We start from the raw sequence: 8,283 nt of genomic DNA on the forward strand, positions 1-8,283 counted from the left end.
ATGATACACCACAGGCTCCAGGCAAAGTCACAACAGGATGAGAAAAGAGCCTCCAGCCTCTCTCAGATTTCCTGGCCACTGTTATTTTAAAACTTGATCACATAAACATAAACAGGGAAAAATTCCATTTCAGATACGCCCCATAGGTTATGATTTAACTATTGTGGAAAATTCATATATAAACTGTTTACAATACCTTGCATTAATTTACACTCAACACTGCAATAGCTCACTACATTTATCATGCTCATGTTTCTAGGACTAAGGAGAAATATATGTTACGTATATCGTTTTATATTACATAGGAGTTTTAAATCATGAACTTTTAAAAAATTCCTTAACCTCAGTTAATGTCTTTTAAAATTAATTTTTGAACACACACACACACACACACACACACACACAAAAAAAAAAAAGCTGAGAGAAAAATAAATAGCATGCCAAACAGAGCATACAAATGTAAGGGCAAATCTGCATAAGATCAAAATAACTTCAGTTTCCCACTTTACATGTAATTCCTGGGCAAATAAACTGGATACTAAAAGTCAATGAGCTATTTTGAACTGTTGCATTGTTTCAAGTGCAGCTATAGCTCACTTTTTAACATTTGTGGTGTTTCTAAAGTTAAGGATAAAGACAGCAAGGAAATTTCACTAAACAATTTCCAACTGCAAAACCACAACCCAAGACATCTATGAAATTCAGTTAATTTGTACAGAAATGCTATTTTGCTGCCAACCTTTGTACCATGACCACTATCAATCTAAGTTCAAGAACCACATTTTATGGCATGAGGATAGTTTCTGCTAAACCTTAAGAATATCAATTTTTAAAACTCTCAAACCCTGACTGTATTTAAATATACTGCATCTACACCATCAGAGCATAACAGCAAACCAAACTTTTATTTACCATGTACAGACGTAGATTAAGTTTGGGCAGTGTTGCTATTTCCCCACTAATATCTGTAGATTCGGATTTAAGCATCCCCCCACTTGTACTTTTCAGCCAGACAAAACAAAACATGTTTTCCAAAGCTGTATACAAACACTTCTGACACGGACGTTCTAGTAATAACTCCATCAAATTATTTCCTATTTAAAGTTAAAATCCCAGCGTTCGAGCATTTTACTCGTTTTATGGAGTTTTGGAAATTAACAAATAAAAAAGCTTTTATTCAGTACCATATACGAAAATTAACATATTCAAGGTACTGGACCATTTAGAGACCGAAAATACAGCTTCAGAAAGTCCCAACCTCGTCCCCTGCATAATGATAGAAGCTGATCTTCATGTCCAAGAACAGACTACACACTTCCTGCACTGAATTTTAAGTTTGTTTAACAATAACAAAAAAAAAAAAAAATCTATTACAAATTGTCCAAGTCAGAGATGAACATCTGAGTGTTCTGCCTCTACCTGGGAGCTAGAGAAGAAACACAAAGGTTTCTTGTTGATGAAAAAAACATGAAAGAAGAGTCTCAAGGTCTTTCTATGGAAATGAGAGGCACCTCTGATATCACCGCCCGTCGCCCTCGTCCGAGCACTACCGACAACCGGGCCCACCCATCACCTGCTTCGCCCACCTGCGTCCTCGGAAGGTGAAATGAGCCGTCGGTCCCGGGGAGGTCCGAGGAGGCCCCAAAGCAGAGCCGGGAGAAGCGAGGCCCCTGCGCTGCCGCCCCCCACAACCGGGACTCCTGCACACTCACCCGTGCGAGAGCGGAGGCAGGTGTGCGGCGGCGGAGCTACCTGTCGCAGGTGAGGCTGGAGGGCGGGCGGGGTGAAAGGTGACGAAAGTGAGGGAGGAAGACGATGACGCGGAAGAGCACAGGCACAAGGCGGCAGCAGCCGAGCTCCTGCTCGCTTCCTGCTCGGACAGCTCTCGGGTCGGTCTCCGCCTGCGGCCGGGCCCCGCCGTGTCCCCGGCCCCGCCGCCGCGCACGTCATCGCTACGACGCGCCCGAAGGGGCGGGGGCGCCGCGGGCTAGGGCGAGCCGAGCGGGGACGCGCTCCCGGGAGGGGGCGCTAATGGCCGGAGGCCGCGCCGCCCGGCCCCTTCGCCTGCTTTGCCCCTCCGATCCTTGGGGATTCGGATAGGGGCGTTCCCGTGCAACCAGGAGCTGCCTCTGGCCAAGCCCAGTGTCTTGTTTCTGCCCCTGAGAAATGGTTATTGTTTCCTTTCCCAAGGAATGCCGGTCCCCTCCGGACTAGATACCGTGACTGTGCAGTCCCGTATCTTGCAGTCTGAGCTGCAAGAATCTGCTCTGGGAGGGAGAAAGGAGCTGTTCAGAGAGTGGTCGAGAACCGCGGGGTCCCCGGCCGGCGGGGACTACACACTGCACGGGGGCCCAGCGCCCAGGGGTCCGCGTCTGCCTGGGCGGGCGGCAGCACGTCTACGTTGTGGGAGAGGGAAGAACGACTACAAACGCGGTTCCAGTCCCGCTCTGCTTGGGCTGAGCTGCCCAATGAAGGGAGTAACCTTCCTTCGCAACAAACTTGCTTTTCTGCTTTTGCTGTGAAAGGGCCTGAAATGGAAAGTTTGCATTTCATTGCCCCCGCACTTAACATTTTAAAGCCTGGAGTTTGATTATTGACTATAGTGCTAAATGTTTAGCTGAAAAAATCTAAACAGCTTCTTTCCCCAACATTGTCAAATAGCAACTTGAGGAAAATCCGAAGATTCGAAAGAAGAGACAAGTTTCAGATATCCAGATACTCCACAGTTCTCTTGATGGAAAAGCTGTTATGATGAAGCATTTTAGCATACATCTAAACCAATTTTTTTTTTGTAAGACTGAAATAGGGAAGTAAGAAAGAGGAAGAGAAACCAATAAAGGAAATAATTTGCCACAATCTCAGAAATTTAATTCCACATTATAGGAGATAAATCTTAATTACATAAAATAGAATTCAGAAAGAATTCAAAAGAAGAAAAAGAAAGAAGCAAATAACGATCCCTGTGTTTCACTTAGTTCTGTGACTTCATTTTGGATTAAGATTAAAAGGCCTTGGCAGATCAATAGAAACAGATACATCTGGCAGTTCTTCATGACTAGCCAATTTTGTGAACGAAACCTGGGGCTTTTCTCTATGCCCTTCATTCCAATCAATTATTGAGTCCCTTTGCTGCAATGCTAGTTCCATATCTTTTCTAATGTATCCAATTCCTCTTCATAGCTATGACCATTATCTTATTTCAGGCCATGTTTTAGTTTCCTTGGTTGTTCAAGCAAATACCATGCAGTGGTTCAGGAGCAGTCAGGAAATGAAAACAGGCCTCTGTCACATTGCAGGTGTCGCCAACTGCCTTAGCCACTTAATTAGTTTCCCAGACTGCAATCTTGCCCCCTTCCAATCCAATCTCCATCATGCCAAGAGATCTTCCATTGCATTTCTCCATATGTTGTCCGTTACATTCAAGCCATTCTGAAGTCCCAGCCAGAACAGGCAGCTATACTGTATATCACATTGGAACATGGCCAGGCTAAGTCCAATTAATCCTTCAGAACAAAGCCCATGCATCCCCTCCAAGCAGTTTTCCCTTAGCCTCCTTATTACAAAACCTAGTAGCAGTTTGGTACTCTTTCCCATCACTCTAGCACCCACTGAACACAGCTCTTCCAGTATTTATTTCAGTATGTTACTTCCGTTTACTAATGAACATCTGCAACAGGACTGTAAGCTTCTTGAGAGGAGTGTAGAGGACTTGTTTGACTTTGTGTCTCTATTGCCAAGCTCAGTACCTCGGACAGAGTAGGCACTTATTGAACAGTGCCTACCATTATTATTGATAATTGAATAAATGGGACAGAGGAATGAACAACTAGCAAGAAAGTTGAGAATCCTAAGAAATTGCATATTCTCCTGCCATTAATCATGGTGCTTTTAATTGTGTCATTTGCTCCCAAAACTCATCCAAAGAATTTATTCTTTATTTATATTTGTAAATTTCTCAGCTTTAATCTCACTAACTAAATATTTGTAGGCCTCTGTGATGGTTAATTTCATGTGCCAACTTGGCTAAATTATGATGTCCAATTGTTTGGTCAAGCAAGCACTGGCCTGATTGTTATGTGAGGGTATTTCATGGATGAATTTAAATCATTAGTCAGTTGATTGCATCTTCACCTTTTTACCTCGACAATCAACAAAAGAGATTGCCTTCAGCAATAAGAGGAGTCTCCTTCATCCAAATCAGTTGGAGGCCTTAAAGTGAGAACAGAGGATTTCAGCAGTCAGAAAGAATTTCTCTCCCTGCTTCAGACAGACAGCTTCTCCTGGGGAATTTATCATCACCTTCACTACAGAATTCAGGCTTGCCAATCCTCATGGTCAAATGAGCCAATGCCTATAATGAATCTCTTAGTATTTACCTTTATTGTATATATCGCTATACATCTCTAGTTGGTTCTGCTTCTCTGGAGAACCCTGACTAATACAGCCTTCCAGAGTTTCCTCATGCTATCCCAAGGATTCCTAAGCTGAGGTCTATGGATCCCCTATCTTAGATGGGATTTTAGGGGCTCCACAATCTCCTGAAACTATATGCAAAATTTTGTGATTTTATGTTCCTTCATTTTTATAGGAAGCAGCATCAAAATTATTTAAAGGGTCTCAACACCTTCCCTTGCTGATAGTAGTCACCGTTTAACAGCTTTAACTGCATCTGTGTCCCCAACTCCTAATGTGAAGTAGGCTGAACACCCTATAGGCACATCACCAAAATCCTTGTATTTCCACTACCAACTCTCTTAAACAATTCCCTTAACAATAGACCCTATTATGATTAAGGAATTACCAGACACCAGTCTCCTGAAGTTGTAGTTTTAAAGTGACCTGTAATTTCTTTTCTTCTTCATCTCTAATTTTAGAATTATCAAATCCAGTTCATTCTACAACGTGAATCATTTCCAAGTTGAGGCCTTACTCTCTAGACCTTCACCATCTTTTTAATGAACTATTGATATTGCTTTTGCTCATTCTAAACCATTCTCTCCATCACTCATAGAGTTAATTCTCTCCACCAGAAAAAAAAAAATACTGATATATCACATCCTTTACCAAATTCTGGTGCCCTTTAGATAAGTTTAAACTCATCCATATGGTATACAGAACCCTTCACAATCCTGACCCTACCCTGCAGTCACAGGAATTCAAATATGCCATGTTCTTTCATGATTATTCCTTCCTCATAGATTGCTTTTCTCTCACCTCACTTGAACACCCCTCTCAACCTCTGAAACTCAGTTCAACCATTATTTTCCCTGTCCTGACTCTCTGGACAAAAGCAATTAGTTTTTCTTTTCTCTAATTTCCAAAGCATTCATTTTATACAGTGCATCACTTAAATGGTCAAATAATTATATGTTTTCATATCTATTTCCCCCTGTGAAAAGCCCCCAAAATACTGAGCTCCTTTAAATAAAAAAATTTGCTTTATTATTTTTCTATCCCTTAGATATTAGCACACTGCTTGATTCACTGAATTAATAGTAACTATGCTTAAATTTATTGAATGCTTACTAAATGTCAGTGCTTTACAGTAATCATCCCATAAAATCTATGCAGCCCTATGAGATGGGGCAGTGAGCATTTGTTTTTTGCCTGCCTTGCTTCTGAACTCCCATCGTATTTGTGGAGATACCTTAATTTTGAGTCTTGATAGAGGCAGGGCCCACCTGACATTACAGAAATTTATTTGAGTCAAATGCCCTCTCCCGCTACCTGGCAGCCAGGGCAGAGGTATGGCATGGTACCTGGACTAGGCCAATTGGATGCTCTCACTTGAAACGTGGAATCTGGACAAAGTTTTGCAAAGATGCAGGGTTGGATAGAGATGATTCATAATGGTGTGGGTTGTTTGGCAGCCAAGGACCAGTCATGGCAGTACCAACAGTGACATCCTAAAGGATGGCACTGCACACTTTATACACCTGGTTCTCCACCATTCCCAGTGATATCCTTCCAATACATTATTTTTCTTGGTAAGTTAGCTAGAGTTCATTTCTGTTGCTTTCAACCAAGAACCCCAATTGTTACAGAGTTCTATCACTATCCTTATTTTACAGAAAAGGAATGAGTTGGTGTTCAAATGTTTATTTAATGAATAAATATGCAAAATATGTATAACACGAACTTCTAAAAGAAGTTTTATTCATTTTCTCCAGTTATTCACTTGTCTGCACTATGGTAATCTTCTGGAAATTTTAGGGAAACAAATTAAAGGAAATAAGCAGGTCCCTAGAAAGTAGTCTTATGGTTTTTCTCCAAACTCATACAACATCTGCATCAACCATACATCATTTTTTTAAAAATGATGTTTAATGTAATCACTATAAAATCATAAATAATTTCTATAAAAAGATTGAATGATTTTTATTCTCAATTCATTCTAGAAAGAAAGTAGGCTAACATTTTGGAAATTTTTTTATATAAAGGGCTAAAATTAAAGCAGAAATGTCATTTATCAGTAGATTAAAAATTCCTCAACCAAATTACCACACATCACTTAACATTCTAGCTCCTGGAGATTTCACTATAGTTTTTCCTATTTAAACTCCAGCTACTTTCTCTGAATTGTTTTAGCAGCAGTATAATTTAACCTGAAAACAGTAGTGTAAGTGTAACCAAAGATCATCACCCCAAATGCTTTCATTGACTGTCTCAATAATATTCCATCTAATTTGCCATATCCTGTGACCTTTAGCACAACTGTGGTAAACTGAAGAAGAGCAGAGCAGAGTCAATTATTTTTTTCAGGCTAGTGGAGCCAGATTGTAGAAATGACAAAAAAGCAAATGAATGAAGGCCATTCTAGAGGCACAGAATTAGATTAAAACTCATCTTAACACCAACAGAAAAGTGTGACACCAGCATTAGGAAACCTATACAGGCTTGGCTGTCCAGGACCATGACCTGTTCAAGTCACTTAATGTTGCTGAGACTCAATTTACTCATCCGTAAAATAGCAATGATAATAATACCTCCTTCACAGGGGAAGGATTAAAGATACTAATGCAAAAATGGAAGCCTTCTGAACACTGCAAAGAGCTCTACAAACATAGTGTATTATCAATGCCCATGTTAGATAATATAAATAAATAATAACTACATTTAAAAGAACACATTCACATATAATCTTTAAATTGTTAAATGCTAGAATATTTTGTAAATATATTTGAGCAGGAGAAAAGTGTTAACTGTTTAAAAATAAAGCCAATACTAAAACTTATTTGAAATCAGCTTCGTTTTAAATGTAGAAATTAATTCTAGAAGTCAGTTATAGAATTTCTTTGTAATATGTGGTTTTGATGGAATGTGAATATTTAAAAAATCATGGAAATTGTTCCTACTCTTACTTTAGAATAGTCTTCCTGCTGCAGTTATACTAATTTTATAAATGTAGTGAGAAAAGTAGATGAATATCTATTTTTGTTGCTTATTATGAATACATGGTAACAAATTTATGGATATTATTTAATTTAAAAATCAAATACTACATTTTAAAGAAGTTTTGAGAAGGTAGAAAAACAAGCTTAAATTAAATTTGGATAAAGGAAACCATATATCTCTATATATTTGTTATAAATAGATAATCTTCATAAAGAATTCAGTGACACAATTCTGAAAGGTCAGTTCTCTAAAGCCTAATTAAACAGCCCAGAAAATACAACAAAAAATTAATGGTGTTTAAAATCTGTAAATTTGTGTTTTTATAAATTAATCCTAAATTGGTCATAATTTAAAGTTAATCATTTTTGTTGATTGGTTGATCCTAATAAACATTAATATCATAAACATAAGTCCACCGTCATATTGGATTTAGTGTCCACAGGGAATATCCTGTGCAGATCTCTCTCTTAGCACATTCTGTATAATACTGAATGTTTTATTTACAGATGTATGAGCTCACTGAGGGCTTGGGATCAGGTACTATTTCTCTTTGGACATGCAGAACAGGCTTTAATGCCTGGAATATAAGGCACATGCACTCTGTAAATGTTTGTGGAATGGAACTGAGCTGAATAAGCTCTAGATCCAGCAGGTCCAAACTCTGGACTGCAGGGGACCTTCAGGAATGAACATTTTTAAGAGCATTTTAGAGTTTTTGTTACAGGAGGGAGGGGGTTTTACCCAATTCTCAATTGGGACATAGAGTTTAAATTTGAGCACTATTCCAGGTGTGAATCAACATTTATAAAGTATTTGTATATGCATTTTATCTCATTTTTCTAAAAAATTAAATTTAACAACACGTAAAACCAATTATCCTTTGGTTTT

At 39.1% G+C, this 8,283-nt stretch overlaps 1 protein-coding gene across 1 annotated transcript in view; it reads right to left on the reverse strand.

Annotated features, from left to right (window-relative positions):
* Positions 1-1,933, reverse strand: part of MYO6 (myosin VI) — a 183,563-nt gene extending 181,630 nt beyond the window's left edge. The window contains exon 1 of the mRNA XM_037842731.1: positions 1,713-1,933. The gene's annotated coding sequence lies outside the window, so the exon portion shown is untranslated. The remainder of the gene's footprint in view (positions 1-1,712) is intronic.
* Positions 1,934-8,283: the final 6,350 nt, after the last annotated feature.

The sequence above is a fragment of the Choloepus didactylus genome, chromosome 7, assembly GCF_015220235.1.
Source record: "Choloepus didactylus isolate mChoDid1 chromosome 7, mChoDid1.pri, whole genome shotgun sequence".
Taxonomy (NCBI): Eukaryota; Metazoa; Chordata; class Mammalia; order Pilosa; family Megalonychidae; genus Choloepus; species Choloepus didactylus.